The 18,389-nt window shown below is 39.9% G+C and overlaps 1 pseudogene; it reads left to right on the top strand.

Annotated features, from left to right (window-relative positions):
* The first annotated feature begins 2,357 nt into the window (after positions 1-2,357).
* LOC118631858 lies at positions 2,358-4,080 on the top strand (annotated as a pseudogene).
* The last annotated feature ends 14,309 nt before the right edge of the window (positions 4,081-18,389 follow it).

Below are 18,389 nucleotides of genomic sequence, written 5' to 3'. Positions count from 1 at the left end.
AATGAGAGGGGAGAAAGGAAAGAGATCGAAAAGTAAAGTTTACTCTATATGTTTTCATAATGCCAGAAATGTTAAGAGAAACATTTATTATTTTTATAATTAAAAAAGAAAGGAATATCACTCAGATAAGAAAACATTTGTAGATGGTACACAAAGTAAAATTTTAAACCATTACACAGTTTTTAAACCAAGTGGAATGTAGACAGCATATTTTGAGTTTAGTTATACAGAAATCTCATAAAGTTTATATAATATATGGGGTATATCTTTTTGAAAAGATTTAAAATATCACTTCTATTTTCAGAAGGTACATTTTCAAGAAAAGAACTCCCTAGCAAGTCTAATTTTAAGTTAGAGGACCCGAATGGAAGGCTGTTGTCTCAAATTCCTCTGCTCTATTTTCATTGCTGCAATAAGCCAACACCATCACATTTTACAAACTCTGAGTAATTCAATTTAAATAAAGACAGAACAACCCTGGCCAGTTTGGTTCAGCGGTTAGAGCATCGGCCTGTGGTCCAGAGAGACCTGGGTTTGGTTCCCACTGAGGGCATGTACCTTGGTTGCAATTTGTCCCCGGCCCTGGTTGGGTCGTGTGGGAGGCAGCCATTCGATGTGTCCCTTCACGTCGATGTTTCTCTTTCTCTCTTCTTCTCTTTCCCTCTCTCTCTATCTGAACAAAAAATGGAAAAATGTCCTCGGGTGTGGATAAAAAAAAAATCTGAAAATCTGAGTAATTCAATTTAAATAAAGACAGAACAGCTCTGGCCGGTTTGGCTCAGCAGTTAGAGCATTGACCTGTGGTCCAGAGAGACCTGGGTTTGGTTCCCGCTGAGAGCACATACCTCAGTTGTAGTTTGTCCCCGGCCTGGGTTGGGGTTGTGCGGGAGGCAGCCACTCCATGTGTCCCTTTCACGTCTATATTTCTCTCTCTCTTCCTCTCTCTCCCTCCCACTCTACCTGAACAAAAATGAAAAAATGTCCTCTGGTGAGGATTAAATAAATAAATAAATAAATAAATAAATAAATAAATATAGAACATATGAAATCAGAAACATTTTTATCCCACAAACAGCAGAATAGTCCACAACAAAGCTCTCCTGTCTCAATCATCCAAAGCTGTATATATCACCTACCAGAACACAAATCTGACAGGCTATCTTACTGGACAGTTGTCCACAAGAACTTGCTTTACATTCACAAGACTAAAGGACAAATTCAGAAAAAAAGAAGCAAAGGGATAAGGAAGTCACCACTTCTCCCAATTCTGTAACAGCTGGAAACTTTAAATTGTCTGCTAGAAGCATATAAGTTCTACCCATAAAAGTTTCAAAATAACTCAGGGCCACATTTTAACAATAGCACCACCTTACATTCACCGCCACCTCATCCCAACCCACCCCTGTAATTATAGTTATGGACCCAGTCAATGTCATATATTTTTAAATCAAATCTTATATTATTTTTACCAAAATAGAATATTGATCTCTTTAGGCTGATTGTTTCATATCACTTTAATATTCAAAATAATAAAACAAACACTGAAAAGTAAGGAAAAGAGTGTGACCCATCTAAAGCAAAATTTTCTCCTAGTATAAAATCAACTTACATGTTTTTAACAAAACCCTTTAGAGATGATGGTGTTCTCCCCTTTTCTACTATATCTTCATGTGAAAATAAGACTATATTTGACTTTTAAGCCACTGAAAACATTTTGAGAGCCTGCCACATATCAGACACTGTGCAAGGAAATCGAGGAGAAAGCATTCCCAGATCTTGCTGATAATGGATTAAGGCTATCGGAAGAAAGAAAGCTACATGCAAGGTGATAAATCACGTAGCAGGCATATGACAAAAGTGTGATGGACATATCAGAATACAGGTGATTTATTCTTCTTGGAAACTAAAGGGTTGGAGGGAGGCGAGAGAAAGCCTTCATAGAAAACGTTAGCTTTGAGCTTCATTTGGTCAGTAAGAGATGATTCTGCAAGTACGTTGAGAAAAAGCCTTTCAGGCAAAGGAAATGGTTCACAAAAGGCAGAGGTATGAGCATGTTTGAGCAAAAACTGGATGGCTGGCACCCAGACTGCAGGGAGAACACTGACCGCATCTGTCTAGGAAGAGATGGGGAACATGCATCCTGTGCAATTCTTTTTCTCATAACAAACTGACAAATTCCCTCAAAAAAAGAAATTTTGAAAGGAGTTCTTCATCATTAAGAATAGCTCCTTCTTTGCACCCCTGGGCTGCGGGAGGGAACCATAGGGGCATCTGTACCTTTTCTGCCCTTTTGCACCCTGTGCCTGTTCCTGGCACCCTCCAGGGAAGGTTAGATTAAACATCCAAAGCCTTGGAGAATGAGTATCTCACAAACTCAGAAAGACCACGAGTCACTTCAGAACCAGTGCCCAGACTCCCCAGATTCAGTCACCAAAGGTACAAACCCTTATTAAGAACAAGGAAAGACAATATTTTGTCTTTTTTAAGGCTGAGTAGTATTCCATTTACAATATATACCACATGAAAACATGAATGGATTTTGGCAGTATTACACTAAGTGGAATAAGTCAGGTGGAAAAGAACAAAATCCATATGATTTCATGCATATGTGGAATATAAAACAAATAAGTAACAAATAAACAAAACAGAAGAAAAACAAACTCATAGGTACAGACAACAGATTGGTAGTTCCCAGAGGGGAAGGCTGGTGGGGATGGGGGTGAAATGGATAAAGGGAGTTAAATATATGGTGACAGATGGAAACTACTTGGTGGTGAGTACACAGATATCCAATTGCAATGTTCTAAATCTGAAATTTATAAAGTGTTATTAACCAGCGTTACCTGGATTTAAAAAATAAAAAGCAAGGAGAGAAAGTACAGGGTGGGAGGGGTGAGGGAATGGTGCAATTGGACACCCTAGACCACAAAAGTGGCTCTCTTGATTTTTGACAACTGGATGGTTTTATGTATTGTAACATGTACAGCACATTCCAGAATTGCTCACAATTTCAAAAGTAATCTAACAAATCTTCACTTTATGCCAGTTGGATGATTTCTGTAAAAATCTGTCAGTTTTTATCTTTGTGCTTTGCACTGCTGGTTGGTAGAAAGATAGTTGCTTTATTAGGGAAGCACCACACTGAGTTAGTCTTCCTTGGAGGCCATGATGAGTTAAGTCCTGTTGAAGAATAAAGGACTGAGTGCAAAGAAAAAGAGAACCCATAGGATGGAAATATTTTTTGAGATGGAAGACATATGTCAGAAGACATGAAAAACATTGCTCCTAAAGAGAAAGACATTACTTTCTCTTTGACTGTGGCAGTAAAAGAAGTCCTTCAAAGTTTAGTAGATGGCACTGGCCGGTTTGGCTCAGCAGTTAGAGCATTGGCCTGCAGCGAGACCTGGGTTCAATTTCCACCAAGGGCATGTACCTCGGTTGCAGTTTGTCCCCAGCCCTGGTTGGGGTCGTGCGGGAGCCAGCCACTTCATGTGTCCCTTTCATGTCAATGTTTCTCTCTCTCTCTCTCTCTCTCTCTCTCTCTCTCTCTCTCTCTCCTCTCTCTCCCCTCTCTCCCCCTCTCTCTCACTCTATCTGAAGAAAAAGGAAAAATGTCCTCCAGGGAGGATAAAAAAAAGTTTACTAGATGATAGTATGGATGACTAAAAGGATTGGAATGTCTAATTATTATTAGGATTTTTCAAGTAAAGCTCTCCGTGTGAGGAAACAGAAGCTGGAGGTTCTGTAATCTGTTACCTGGGGGAAGGTAAAAGCACACAAACCTACAGAAAACAAAAACTGGCTAATGGAAGACACAACATAGAAGAACAAACCATGCTAGCAAGGAGATTTCTTTACTCAGAGACCAAAGGGAAAAGCTAAAGGCAAAAGTAGAAAAATAAAAAAATGAGACCTTCAAGTCATTGAAGAATTATGCCAAGCAAGTGACGTAGCCAAAGAAGCTCACAAATGATCATGCACTTGCAGTAGAATCTTGGGCCAAAAGAAACTTTGGAGCAAAAGAAAATAAAGTTGATAAAAATTTTTGGAATTCCAAAAGACTTTGACAACATAGACTAAAATGTTCAATCTTGGTGAGGAATCTATGTGCTCATGAAAATGCAAATTTTTTATATTGCCCAACTAAATGTAATGAATTATCATTTCCCTGTAACTGTGTATTATTTTATTAATTTTAAACTGTTAAAAGAAGATTCTCTTCTTTTTGCCTCCTGCTTCATAATACTGTCTTTTATTTTTTCTTTCATCCTGTCCTGACTTTGATGTCTCATTTCATATGTGTGGCCCCACCTTCTAGTGACCCACTCATTTCTGAGGCAGCTTCTCCTTGATGGACCACTGTTTTTGTACTGACACATGGCACATTCTGGGGGGCCCAGAGAGATTTCTCTGCACCAGCAAAAGCCTTTTCTTGGGCCTCCATACCTAACAGGACTCCAGGCCCAAGTGAATTGGACATCATGTGGTATAGGCTGTGCTGAGGAATTTGGACTGGAGCATGCAGGCAACTGAGAATCTAGCCTGAAACAGGCATCTCACTGCAGTAACTCAATGGAAACTAGGTGAAAATGGAAATGGAAACTAGGCTCAATGGAAAGCTTGTCTTCAAACTAGTTTTTCTAAGACATACTAACTCAAATGAATCTAATGTTTGGATGGTAAATATCAATCACTTCTTCTTGACCAGGTATTGTCAGAGTGGAGAGGGAGGAAGAAGTTTAAGATCACCCTCCAGGTGATCACCTCAGCAACCAGCTTTGTGATGATGCCTTTAGTCAAAATAAGTAACACAGGAGAAGGAGCAGTTTCAAGGAAATATGCATTTAGTTTTAGACCAGGTACATTTGAGGTATCTGTAAAGTTTTTTTCAAAATCATATAAAAATACAAAGAAGAGGCAAATAATTTTAAGATCTAACAATATTTTTTAGACAGCTATATACTCTTATAGTACTATGCCCTTAAAAACTGTATTAGTCACAGTAAAGTTTGTTTTTAAATTTTTAGGTAAAATGGGTATGAGCAGTAATATTAAATGTTAATACAATCCTAACTATTGATTAAAATATTAAATACTATGTCTACGATTTAGGAAATTGTAAGTAATTTATCTTTAAAATCCAAAGCTGGCATCAAATTTTAGCATTAAAGAAAAAAGTATCTAGAATTAATGTTGTTTACTTTTTTGCCACTTAATTTTAAATTACAAAAAGCAACTAATTTTCTAAAAATTACCTTTATTTTGCTTTGCAAAAGGAAATGGGAAATGCTTTATTTAGCCCAAAGTAACCATTGCTGAGATACTAACATATCCAGAGACCAATTATGTACTTCTCAAACATAAACAGTGATACCAAAATATGTGCCAATATCTTCTAGGAAAAAAACTGTAAGTAAATGTTCTTGAACAACATTTTTAGGTAAAATAATTCAAGATATTATCAGCTATAATTACAGCTACTAAGTTCTTAATATTATAAGTCAGTTATCTTACCAGCCAGAGAAGAAAAAAGTCACTAAAATTTATTTTATAAGATGGAAAAAAAAATTGTTACTGAAAGAAGGTTAAAGTGGGTAATTTAAAAAACAAACACACAACTACATGTGGACACTACTATGCACTTTGTGTATAGTTATAAAATCTGTTTCTTAAAACGACATATGAGAGGTTTTTATTGTTTCTCTTTTACAAATCAATAAACTTAGTTCTAAAAGAGTACAATTACCTACCACACGTAACACAAGCAGGATTCTCATCAGGTTTATATAACCCCAAGTTCCACTCATGCATCCACTGAACAAACATTTCAGTGTCTTCTGGTTGACAGAAACTCACTGCTCTAGGCACTGGGTTTAAAAGAGTGAACAAAACAGGCAAAAACCTCTACCATGGTGAGGCTTATATTCTACTAGGGGTGGTAAAAAAAAATCCACAAAAATAAGTAAAATAAATAATATGCCATTAGAAAATAAATGTTTGGCAACAACAACAAAAAAAAATTGGGGAAGAGGAATAGCCAGTGTCAGAGGTCATAGGAGCTGAGACTTCAAACAAGATAATCTGAGAAGGCTTCATCATGAAGGTGACATTTGATCAAATTTTGGAAGCTCTGAGGAAGGATACATGTTGTGAAGACATGTAGCGGAAGAGCAACCCAGGTAACAACAGGAACTTGGCCATGACACTGAGGTGCAACTTGTCCAGTGGCCAAGGAGCACCCAGTCAGCCAGGAGAAAGAAACTAGCAGCAGATGAAATCAGAGAAGCTAGAATGTAAGCCTCACCAACAGTGGAGATGTTGGAGGGTTTGAGCAGAGGAAGAACATGCTTAGAATTTAGCTATAAAATGACACTCTGGTTTCTGGGTTGACAATAAACAGGGAGGTGGGATGGGGAGAGGCAAGAGAGCACGAAAGCAGAAGAGTTAAGCATTTGTTAAAATAATCCAAGTAAGATGATGGTGGCGGCTAAACCAGAGCATGGGAGTGGAAGAATGAGAAGTAGTCAGATGCTGGATATTTTGAGGATCAATCCAAGAGAATTTCCTGATGATTGAATTTGAGGTGTGAGAGTAAAAGAAAAGAATCAAGGGTAGTTTAGAGTTTGGAGCCAGGCCAACTGGAAGATCAAGTTGCTAGATGCAGGAGATCTTGGAGAATCAAGAGTGTGGTTTGGGTATGGTTTGGAGATTCCACATAGAACAATGGATATATATGATTAGTTTAGAAAAGAGCTCTGGTGAGGCTCAGTGGTTGAGCATCAACCCATGCACCAAGAGGTTGCCAGTTCGATTCCCAGTCAGGACACATGCCCAGGTTGTGGGCCCGATCCCCAGTAAGAGGCATGCAGGAGGCGGCCAATCAATGTTCTCTCACATCAATGTTTCTATCTCTCTCTTCCTCTTACTTCCTCTATCTCTAAAATCAATAAAGGGGGGAAAAAAAGAGAAGAAGAAAGCTCTGAGCTAAAGATAAAGATTTGGGAGTGGATACTGCATAGTTGGTGTTTAATTAATGCCATGAGCCTGGATGCGATAGAGATGAGGTCCAAGGTCAGAGAGATGAGGAAGGATAGCAGGAGAGAAGAGAGGAAGGAGAGCATAACATCCTGAAAACCCAGGTAAAGAAAGGGCTTCAAGGAGGGAGGTGACCAAGCATCTAAGTCTGCTGTTAGAACAGATGGGGACAGGGAAAGGCCATTGGTTTCCCACATTGCAGTTAGTTATCTACGAGAGAGCTCTCATAAGAGTGTCAGCTGATTTCTCAACAGGAACTTTGCAGGCCAGAAGATATTGACAAGAAATATTCAAAGTGATGAAAAGCAAGTACCTACTTCCAAGATTATTCTACCCAGCACTTAGAATTGAAGGACAGATAAAGAGCTTCCCAGACAAGAAAAAGCTTAAGAAGTTCACCACCACCAAACCAGTATTATATGAAATGTTAAAGGGTCTTCTTTAAGCAACAGAAGAAAACAAAAAAAGATCATAAATATGAATAATAAAATGGCAATAAATACATATCTATGAACAACTGAATTTAAAAAATAATTGAACAAGCAGACCAGACACAGATTCATAGATGCAGAGAACATTTTGATGGTTGCCAGTGTGTGTGTGTGTGTGTGTGTGTGTGTGTGTGTGTGTGTTGGGGCGGGGGGTTGAAAAAGGTGAACGGATTAAGAAGTACACATCAGTAGCTACGGAGTAGTCCTGGGGATGTAAAGTACACCATGGGGAATATAGTCAATAATATTCTAATAATTATATATGATGTCAGAAGGGTGCTAGATTTATTGAGATCATCACTTAGTAAATTTTATAATGTCTAATCTCTGGGGTGTACAACTGAAACTAATATAATAATGTATGTCAACTCTAATTTAAAAATAAAAAAAGAAGAAAAATATTTTATACAAAACTGGAGAATGTCTTGTAGTTGCCTCTACAACATATATAATACAATTTTTTAAACTTTATTCAACTAACAGAAACATTTTCACTATATATATATATATATATATATATATATATATATATATATAAATATATATATTGTGTGTGTGTGTGTGTGTGTGTGTGTGTGTGTGGTATGTGCCACTAGCGGGAACCAAACCCAGGACTCACTGGTCTGCAGGCCGATGCTCAACCACTGAGCCAAACTGGCCAGGCTTTCACATTATATTTTTAAACCCTCTCCCTTCATCAATCCAACATCTGCCATAAGTCACAATGTCTCTAAACCATCTCTTATTTCAACTTACTTCTAATTTTATTCCAAAAAATGTGATATGGATCTTACTTATGCATTGTTTATTGAAATCCATTTATGACTACTTAACCAGATTTTATATTTCTTTTGTTTATGTCATAGGATAGGACTATGTGGAATCAGATTATTACCAGATTTCTGATAATACATATATGTAAGGCTATGTTGATATGATAAAGAAGAGATATCTATGCATAGAAATACTCTGATTGACTTAAGAGGAAACCATGAAGACATAGATTAAAAAGTTTATTTTTATCGTAAAAAAAAGCTCCTTTCCATTAATACTTTACCAAATTCTCTAAAGAATACAAAATTGACTGGCTGAGGATTTAACTCCCAGTCCTATCAGGTACAATTAGTAAATGTTTTATTTTTAATATTTTTTATTTTTTAAACTTGTCTTTATTGTTGAATATATTACACATGTTCCTCATTTTCCCCCCATTGACCCCATCCCCACTCCTGCCCCTCCCCCTACCTTTCCCCACACTGTTGTCTGTGTCCATTGGTTATGCATATATGCATATAAATTCTTTAGTTTTTTTTTTATTGATTAATTTTTGTTACAAATGATTCTCCTTTTTTCCCCCACTGATTCCCCCCTCCCCCTTCCCTCCCTGCCCCTTCCCCAGATTGTTGTCCATGTCCACTGTTCATGCATACATGCATATAAGTTCTGTGGTTCATCCCTCTCTCACCTCCCCACTCCTTAGGGGATTGTCCTCAAACTGTTATGTTCATTATATTCCACAAATCAGTGAGATCATATGAAATTTGTCTTTCTCTGTTTGGCTTGTTTCACTTAGGATGATACTTTCCAGGTCCCTCCATGTAGTCTCAAAGGAGAAGAGATCTTTCTTTCTTACCGCTGCGTAGTACTCCATTGTGTATATGTACCACAGCTTTTTAATCCATTCGTCTACTGATGGGCACTTGGGCTGTTTCCAGATCTTAGCAATTGTAAATAGAGCTGCTACAAAGATGGGGGTACATATATTCTTTCTGACTGGTGTTTTATGCTTTGTAGGGTATATTCCTAGAAGTGGGATCACTGGGTCAAATGGGAGATCAATTTTTAATTTTTTGAGGTGACACCATATTGTTTTCCATAGTGGCTGCACCAGTCTGCATTCCCACCAACAGTGTACTAGAGTCCCCTTTTCTCCACACCCTCGCCAACACCTGTTGTTTGATGATTTGTTGATGGCAGCCATTCTGACAGGTGTGAGGTGATACCTCATTGTTGTTTTGATTTGGCATCTCTCTGATGATTAGTGATGATGAACATTTCTTCATATGTCTCTTAGCCATTTGTATGTCTTGTTTGAAGAGGTGTCTATTTAGTTCCTCTGCCCATTTTTTAATTGGATTCTTTGTCTTCCTTTTGTGGAGTTGTATGAGCACTCTATATGTATTGGAAATTAACCCCTTATCTGATATATCATTGGCAATTATGCTCTCCCATACAGTGGGTAGCCTTTCCGTTTTGATGATTGTATCTTTCGCTGTGCAGAAGCTTTTGAGTTTGAAGTAGTCCCATGTGTTCATTTTCTCCTTTGTTTCTATTGCCTTAGGTGATGTGTCAGTAAAAATTCTGCTACGTATGATGTCTGAGATTTTGTTGCCCACAGTCTCCTCTAGGATTTTTATGGATTCATGAGTTACATTTAAGTCTTTTATCCATTTTGAGTTTATTTTTGTGTATAGTGTAAGTTGATGGTCTAGTTTCATTTTTCGGCAAGTAGCTGTCCAATTTTCCCAGCACCATTTATTAAAGAGGCTGACCTTACTCCACTGTATGCTCTTGCCACCTTTGTCAAATATTAATTGAGCATATTGCCTAGCGTCCATTTCTGGGTTCTCTATTCTGTTCCATTGGTCTATATACCTGTTCTTGTGCCAGTACCAGGCTGTTTTGATTATGGTGGCTTTGTAGTATAACCTGAAACCTGGTATTGTGATCCCTCCAACTTTGTTCTTCCTTTTCAAGATTGCTGTGGCTATTCGAGGCCTTTTTTGGTTCCATATGAACTTTTGAAGTAATTGTTCTAATTCTTTGAAGTATGCCGTTGGTATTTTGATGGGGATTGCGTTGAATCTATAGATTGCTTTGGGTAATATGGACATTTTAATGATGTTAATTCTCCCAATCCATGAATAGGGTATGTTCTTCCACTTTTACATCTTGCTCTATTTCTTTTTTCAAAGACCTGTAGTTTTCTGCGAATAGGTCCTTTATCTCTTTGGTTAAGTTTATTCCTAGGTATCTTAATTTTTTTGCCGCAATGGTAAATGGGATTGTTTGCTTAGTTTCTCTTTCTGTGAGTTCATCATTGGTGTATAAGAATGCCATCGATTTCTTGACGTTAATTTTGTATCCTGCTACGTTGCCAAATTCATTTATTAAGTCTAGTAAGCTTTTGGTGGAGTCTTTGGGGTTTTCTATGTACAGTATCATGTCATCTGCAAATAATGACAATTTCACTTCCTCCTTTCCAATTTGGATCCCTTTTATTTTTTCTTCCTGTCTGATTGCTGTGGCTAAGACTTCCAGTACTATGTTAAATAGGAGTGGTAAAAGTGGGCATCCTTGCCTTGTTCCTGTTCTTAAGGGAAATGCTTTTAGTTTTTGCCCATTGAGTATGATGTTGGCTGTAGGTCTTTCATATATGGCCTTTATTATGTCTAGGTATGATCCCTCAATTCCCACACTGCTGAGCGTTTTTATCAGAAATGGATGCTGGATTTTGTCAAAGGCTTTTTCAGCATCTATTGATATGATCATGTGGTTTTTATCCTTCAATTTATTTATGTGGTGTATCACATTTATGGATTTATGAATATTGTACCAGCCTTGCATCCCTGGGATGAATCCCACCTGGTCATGGTGGATAATTTTTCTGGTGTATTGCTGGATTCGATTTGCTAGTATTTTGTTCAGGATTTTGGCATCTATGTTCATCAGGGATATTGGCCTGTAGTTTTCTTTCTTTGTTGTGTCTTTTTCTGGTTTTGGAATTAGAGTTATGCTGGCTTCATAAAACGAGTTTGGAAGTCTTCCTTCTTCTTGAATCTTTTGAAATAGTTTGAGGAGAATGGGTATTAGTTCTTCTTTGAATGTTCGGTAAAACTCCCCTGTGAAGCCATCCGGGCCTGGGCTTTTGTTTGCTGGAAGAGTCTTGATTACATCTTCAATTTCTTCTGTTGTTATTGGTCTGTTCAAGTTTTCAATCTCTATCTGATCCAGTTTTGGGAGACTATGTGTTTCTAGAAATTTGTCCATTTCGCTTAGATTTTCGAATTTGTTGCCGTATAATTTTTCATAGTAGTTGTTAACGATCTTTTGTATTTCTGTAGGGTCAGTTGTTATCTCTCCTGTTTCATTTCTGATTTTATGTATTTGGGTTCTCTCTCTTTGTTTCTTGGTGAGTCTAGCTAAGGGTCCATCAATCTTGTTTATCTTTTCGAAAAACCAGCTCTTTGTTTTATTGATCCTCTGGATTGTTTTTTTAGTCTCTATGTCGTTTATTTCTGCTCTGATCCTTACTATTTCTTTTCTTCTACTTGCTCTGGGGTTTTCTTTTTGTTTACTCTCTAGTTCTTTAAGTTGTGAGGTTAGGTAGTCTATTAGACATTTTTCTTCTTTTTTGAGGTAGGCCTGTAGTGCTATAAACTTCCCTCTCAGAACTGCTTTTGCTGCATCCCATAGATTTTGTATTGTTGTGTCCTCATTTTCATTGGTTTCCAGGAAGTTTTTGATTTCTTCCTTGATTTCCTCGGTGACCCATTCATTGTTTAATAACATTCTATTTAGCTTCCATGTGTTAAAATGTCTTTGTATGTTCTTGTTGCAATTGATTTCTAGTTTCATACCATTGTGGTCTGAGAAGATGCTTGTTATAGTTTCAATCTTCTTGAACTTGTAGAGACTTAGTTTGTGCCCTAACATGTGGTCTATCTTTGAGAATGTTCTATGTGCACTTGAGAAGAATGTGAATTCTGTAGTTTTGGGGTGTAGTTCTCTGTAGATATCTATTAAATCCATTTGGTCTAGTGCTTCATTTAGAGTCTCTGTTTCCTTGCTAATTTTTTGTCTAGAGGATCTATCCAGTGATGTGAGCGGGGTGTTGAAGTCCCCTGTTATGATTGTATTGCTATCGATTTCTCCTTTGAAATCCTCCAATAGTTTTTTAATATATTTTGGTGCTCCTATATTGGGTGCATATATGTTTATCAAGGTTATATCTTCCTGTTGGATAGATCCTTTCAATATTATGTAGTGGCCGTCTTTGTCTCTAGTTATGGCCTTCAATCTGAAGTCTATTTTATCAGATATCAGTATTGCTACCCCAGCTTTTTTTTCTTTTCCATTTGCTTGAAAGATTTTTTTCCATCCCTTCACTTTCAATCTATGTGAGTCTTTTGTTGTGAGGTGGGTCTCTTGTAAACAGCATATATATGAGTCTTGCTTTCTTATCCAATCAGCTACTCTGTGTCTTTTTATGGGAGCATTCAGTCCATTTACATTTAAGGTGGTTATTGATATGTACTTATTTATTGCCATTTTTGTTTAGTGTGGTTCTATTTTTCTTCCCATTTCTCCTGGTGATTACAGCAGTCCTTTTAACATTTCTTGCAGTGCTGGTTTGGTGCTAATGTACTCCCTTAGCCTTATTTTGTCTGGGAAGCTCTTTATTTGACCTTCTATTTTGAATGATAGCCTTGCTGGGTAGAGTAGTCTTGGATTCAGATCCTTGTTTTTCATGACCTTGATTACTTCATGCCATTCCCTTAGAGCCTGTAATGTTTCTTGTGAAAAGTCAGCTGAGAGCCTTATGGGGGTTCCTTTGTAGGTAACCTGTTGCTTATCTCTTGCTGCTTTTAGGATTCTCTCTTTGTCTTTAATTTTTGGCAGTTTGATTACTATGTGTCTTGGTGTGGGCCTGTTTGGGTTCTTCTTACTTGGGGCTCTCTGAGCTTCTTGAACTTGAATGCTTTCTTCCTTCACCAAATTAGGGAAGTTTTCTGGCACTATTTCTTTGAATATATTCTCTAGCCCTCGCTTACTTTCTTCTTCTTCAGGGACTCCTATGATACGAATATTATTACGTTTCCAGTTGTCCCACAATTCTCTTAAGCTCTCTTCTTGTTTTTTAATCTTTTTTTGCTTTTGGTTTTCTGATTGGTTGATTTCTTCTAGCCTGTCTTCTAATTCACTGATCCGGTCCTCAGCTTCCCCTACTCTGCTTTTTAGACCTTCCAGTGTGTTTTTCATTTCTGATATGTCATTCTTCATTTCTTCCGGTTGGTTTTTCATTTCCAGATGGTTTATTTTCAACATTTCTATGTCTTTACTCATGTTGCTCATGTCCTTACACATGCTGTTGAGCTTCCGCAACATCATGGCTCTAAATTCTAGTTCTGTTAACTTGCTTAACTGCACCTCATTTATTTCATCTTCTGTAGAGGTCTCTTGATCTTTCATTTGGCTTTTGTTTCTGTTTCTCACCATTTTCGTTATCACAGTGGGCTTTGGAGTCTGCCAAGTTTTCCCAGTGGGTGTTGGTGTTTTGCTGTTTGTGGCTCCCTCTCCTGGGTTTGGATGCTCCAGGGAGGACCCACTTAATCCCGCCAAGTCCCCTGTTCTCTGGGAGTCTGTGTGGCTCCAGCCGAGAGTTTAGCAGGCTATAGCGTTACGAGGGCCCATGCAGGGTGGCAAGGGAGACGGTGAGAATAATTTCCCGCTGAGTTCCCTGGTCCCGCGGAGTTCCCTGGTCCCACTGTGTTCCCTGGTCCCACTGTGTTCCCTGGTCCAGCTGAGTTCCCTGGGGCCCTTGAGTCTGTGCAGCTCCAGTGGAGAGTTTAGCTGGCTACAGAGTTCCCAGGGCCCATGCAGGGTGGCAAGGGAGACAGTAGGATTAGCTTCCCGCTGAGTTCCCCGGTCCCGCGGAGTTCCCTGGGGGCCAGGAGTCTGTGCGGCTTCAGCGGAGAGTTTAGCTGGCTACAGAGTTTCCAGGGCCGTGCACGGCGGGAAGGGAGGCGGTAGAATTAACTTTCCACCGCGTTCCCCGGTCCCACCGAGTTCCCTGGGGTCTGCGAGTCTGTGCGGCTTCAGTGGCTACAGAGTTTCCAGGGCCGTGCACAGCGGGGAGGGAGGCGGTAGAATTAACTTTCCGCCGCTTTCCCCGGTCCCACCGAGTTCCCTGGGGTCTGCGAGTCTGTGCGGCTTCAGCGGCTACAGAGTTTCCAGGGCCGTGCACGGCGGGGAGGGAGGCGGTAGAATTAACTTTCCGCCGCGTTCCCTGGTCCCGCCGAGTTCCCTGGGGGCCAGGAGTCTGTGCGGCTTCGGCTACAGGGCCTTGCACAGCGGGAGGGGAGGCAGTAGAATTAACTTTCCGCCTAGTTCCCAGGTCCCTCTGAGTTCCCTGGTCCCGCCCAGTTCCCTGGGGGCCAGGAGTCTGTGCGGCTTCAGTGGAGAGTCTAGCCGGCTACAGAGTTCCCAGGGCCATGCACGGTGGGAAGAAAGACGGTGGAATTAACTTCCCCTCTAGTTCCCTGGCCCCTGCCCAGGCCGCTGCGGACCCTGGGCTCTCGGTCCCCTCTCCCGTCCTCGCAAGCCTACCAGGACTGAGTGGGTGTTTCTGGTTAAGTGGTCCTCCAAGATGTCTTTAGGCTGCCCTTTCCTGACGGTTTGCCTTTATTTTCCTTGTAAATCCAGTTTGGACTTGGGAGACGGTCTGGGTCGCTCCATTCACTTCGCCGCCATTTTTTTTCTCCTAAATTCTTTAGTTTATTTCTTCCCACCCCTCAACCCCCCTTCCCTTTGAGATTTGTCAGTCTAGCAACCAATTTGTACTTCTTAATCCCTTCACCTTTTTCTCTCATTCCTCCAACCCCCTCCCATCGGGCAACCAACAAAATGTTCTCTGTATCTATGAGAATGTTTCTGTTCTGCCAGTTCATTTTGTTTGTATATTCAATTGTTGATAGATATGTATTCATTGCTATTTTGTTTATTCATATATTTTATCTTTTTTTTTTTTTTTCAAGAAGACCCTTCAACATTTCATATAATAATAGTTTGGTGGTGATGAACTCCTTTAGCTTTTCCTTGTCTGGGAAACTCTTTATATGGCCATCAATTCTAAATAACAGCTTTGCAGGATAGAGTAATCTTGGTTGTAGGTTCTTGCTTTTCATCACTGTGAATATTTCTTGCCATTCCTTTCTGGCCTGCAAAGTTTCTTTTGAGAAATCAGCTGACAGTCTTATGGGAACTCCCTTGTAGGTAACTGATTTTCTCTTGCTGCTTTTAAGACTCTCTCTTTGCCCTGCCTGGTTTGGCTCAGCGGTTAGAGCGATGGCCTGCAGTCCAGAGAGACCCAGGTTCGGTTCCCACTAAGGGCATGTACCTCGGTTACAGTTTGTCCCTGGCCCTGGTTGGTCGTGCGGGTGGCAGCCACTTGATGTGTCCCTTTCACATCGATGTTTCTCTCTCTCTCTCCTCTCTCTCCCTCGCACACTACCTGAGCAAAAAATGGAAAAATGTCCTTGGGTGAGGATAAGAAAAAAAAAAAAGACTCTCTTATCATCTTGGACTTTTTGCATTTTAATGATGATGTGTCTTGGTGTGGGCCTCTTGGGGTTCAGGTTGTTTGGGACTCAGGGAGGTTTTCTGCCATTATTGTTTCAAATAGGTTTTCAATTTCTTGTTCTCTCTCTTCTCCTTCTGGCACTCCCAAGATGCAAATGTTGGCATGCTTGAAGATGTCCCAGAGGCTCCTTACACTATTCTCATTTTTTTGGATTCTTTTTTCTTTTTGCTGTTCTGATTGGGTGTTTTTTGTTTTCTTATATTCCAAATCGATGGTTTGCTTCTTGGCTTTACCTACTCTACTATTGAAGCTGTGTAAATTATTCTTTATTTCAGTTAGTGCCTCCTTCATTTCTGACTGTGCATCCATCATTTCTGACTGGCCCTTTTTTATGCTCTTGAGGCCCTCACTAAGTTCAGTGAGGTTCTCACTAAGTTCATTGAGCATCCTTATAAGCAGTATTTTGAACTCAGCATCTATTAGGTTGCTTATCTCCATTTCACTTAGTTCTTTTCCTGGAGTTTTATTCTGTTCTTTCATCTGGGACCTGTTTCTTTGTCTCCTCATTTTGGCTGCCTCTCTGTGTTTGTTTCTATGTACTATTTGATGAGAGGTATGAGGCTAGCTGAGACCAGATGCTGCTTGTTTGAAAGAATTTAGGAAAACCTAAAGCAGGGTCCAAGACAGGCCAATCCTATGGTAAAGCAACTGGCAACAGCTTGGGTAGGCCTGAAAGTTGGGTGGGGCAGGGCCTCAGGGAATCCCCAGGTCGGGGCTACCAGTGTGAGTCAGGTTGCTGGAGTCCCAGATATGGCGGCTGTCTGCCTCCCCAAGGAAGGGCTCACCAAAGGAACAAAGGCCTCTGACAGCACGTCTGTCCTGAAGAAAGCCCCCTCTCCAGCCCTCGCTCCAGTGCCAAACAGCTCAGTTCTTCCCTGTATGTTTCTGGCGCCCCTCGAGCTGCCTCCCCTCCAAGATTAGAGGGAGTGAGTCTGATAAGTCCATGTACGGGCCCTTTAAGAGGAGCTGCCTGGGGCTCCAGCTGCTTCAGCCTCCCTGAGCCTCAGTTCCCGCTGGTTTTTACAGCCAGAAGTTATGGGGACCTCTCTTTCTGGCACTGGACCCCTGAGCAGGGCACCTGGTGTGGGACGGGGACCCCTCAGTCCTAAGGGAGGACCTTCCCAGCCAAGGAATCCTGATTTTTATCCACCACACATGGGTGTGGGACCAGCCCATCTGCCTCCACCCCTCCTACCAGTCTCGATGTGGCTTCTTCTTTAATTTTGTAGTTGTAGGACTTCCATTAAGCTTAATTTCAGGTGGCTTTGAATGATGGTTGTTCTGTAGTTTAGTTGTAACTTTGATGTGGTTGTGGGAGGACACGATACCGCATTTACCTACGCTGCCATCTTGACCGGAAGTGCATTAGTAAATGTTTTAAAATAGAGGTAAGACCTAGGAGAAAAAGCAGTGGCACTTGGTCCTCCAAACTGAATAATCAACACTTGTTAAAAGGCATCTGTCGTTTCTGCATTGCCTTTGCCACTAGCTAGCTGCCTGACCTCTGACAGTCTATTAGTCGCCCGGAGTCTCCAATTCTTCATGAGAGTAAAAATAGAACTTCCAACTCTAAAACTCCACAGCTCTATCTCATAACAATATTAACGTCATTCAGAGCAATCTTTGAGGTTATATGTGAGTAAAATCCATTCTTGTGTATATACTTTAAAACTCAGAATATCATTCTCATATTCAGACTTGACATTTTTGACAGCTTTATTTCCCACTACCTTTATTCTCTATGCAAATAGATTGATGCATAAAGGTACTAAACTGATGTAACACTGTTGGATTGTTACATGCATGGAATACTCAAATATTTACACTTTTCTCTTCTTCCCCAGAACCAATATACTCAGAAGATTTACTAATAACAAAGGACTATTGCACTCAACAGTCATAAGCATCAAAATAGTGGCATTGTCCTCCTGGGGCCTTGAGGGGCTTTAGCACTGAATGAAATGTTTAGTTTGCTCACCCAGCACAGGAATCCTAAATATAATATTTCAAGCTTTCCCTATTGATGTAGCAGAGCTGAAAGAAAATCAAATCAAAATGAAACAAAAAGCTCATTACAAGTAAAGGCGAGGATTAGATGAAGGTATTTTTGCCCTTCAGAAATAAGTAACAAAAGGCAGATGCATGGTTTATAAGCATTTACTTTTCTTATGAAATAGGATCAAAAACACAACACATAAAAAATACAAATGAGCCCTCTAGGACAACAGAAATGTGAAGAAAGAATAATGTTGGCTTTCAAGTTCTTATTAGCTGTCAGAAATTATTTATTACTAAAAATAATAAACCACTACTCTGCCTAGCATTTTTTAAAATAGCTTAATGAGACTGAAAGGCAGTTTGCTGTGCCCACACTCTGCTAGGCACTATTAAAGGGTTCAAACTCCATCAAGAACAAAACAGAAAAAGCTGGGTAGGTTTCA

This window comes from Molossus molossus, unplaced genomic scaffold (assembly GCF_014108415.1).
Source record: "Molossus molossus isolate mMolMol1 unplaced genomic scaffold, mMolMol1.p scaffold_m16_p_16, whole genome shotgun sequence".
Lineage (NCBI taxonomy): Eukaryota > Metazoa > Chordata > Mammalia > Chiroptera > Molossidae > Molossus > Molossus molossus.
The sequence above is the reverse complement of the archived record's forward strand: the minus strand, read 5'-3'. Positions and strand labels throughout refer to the sequence as shown.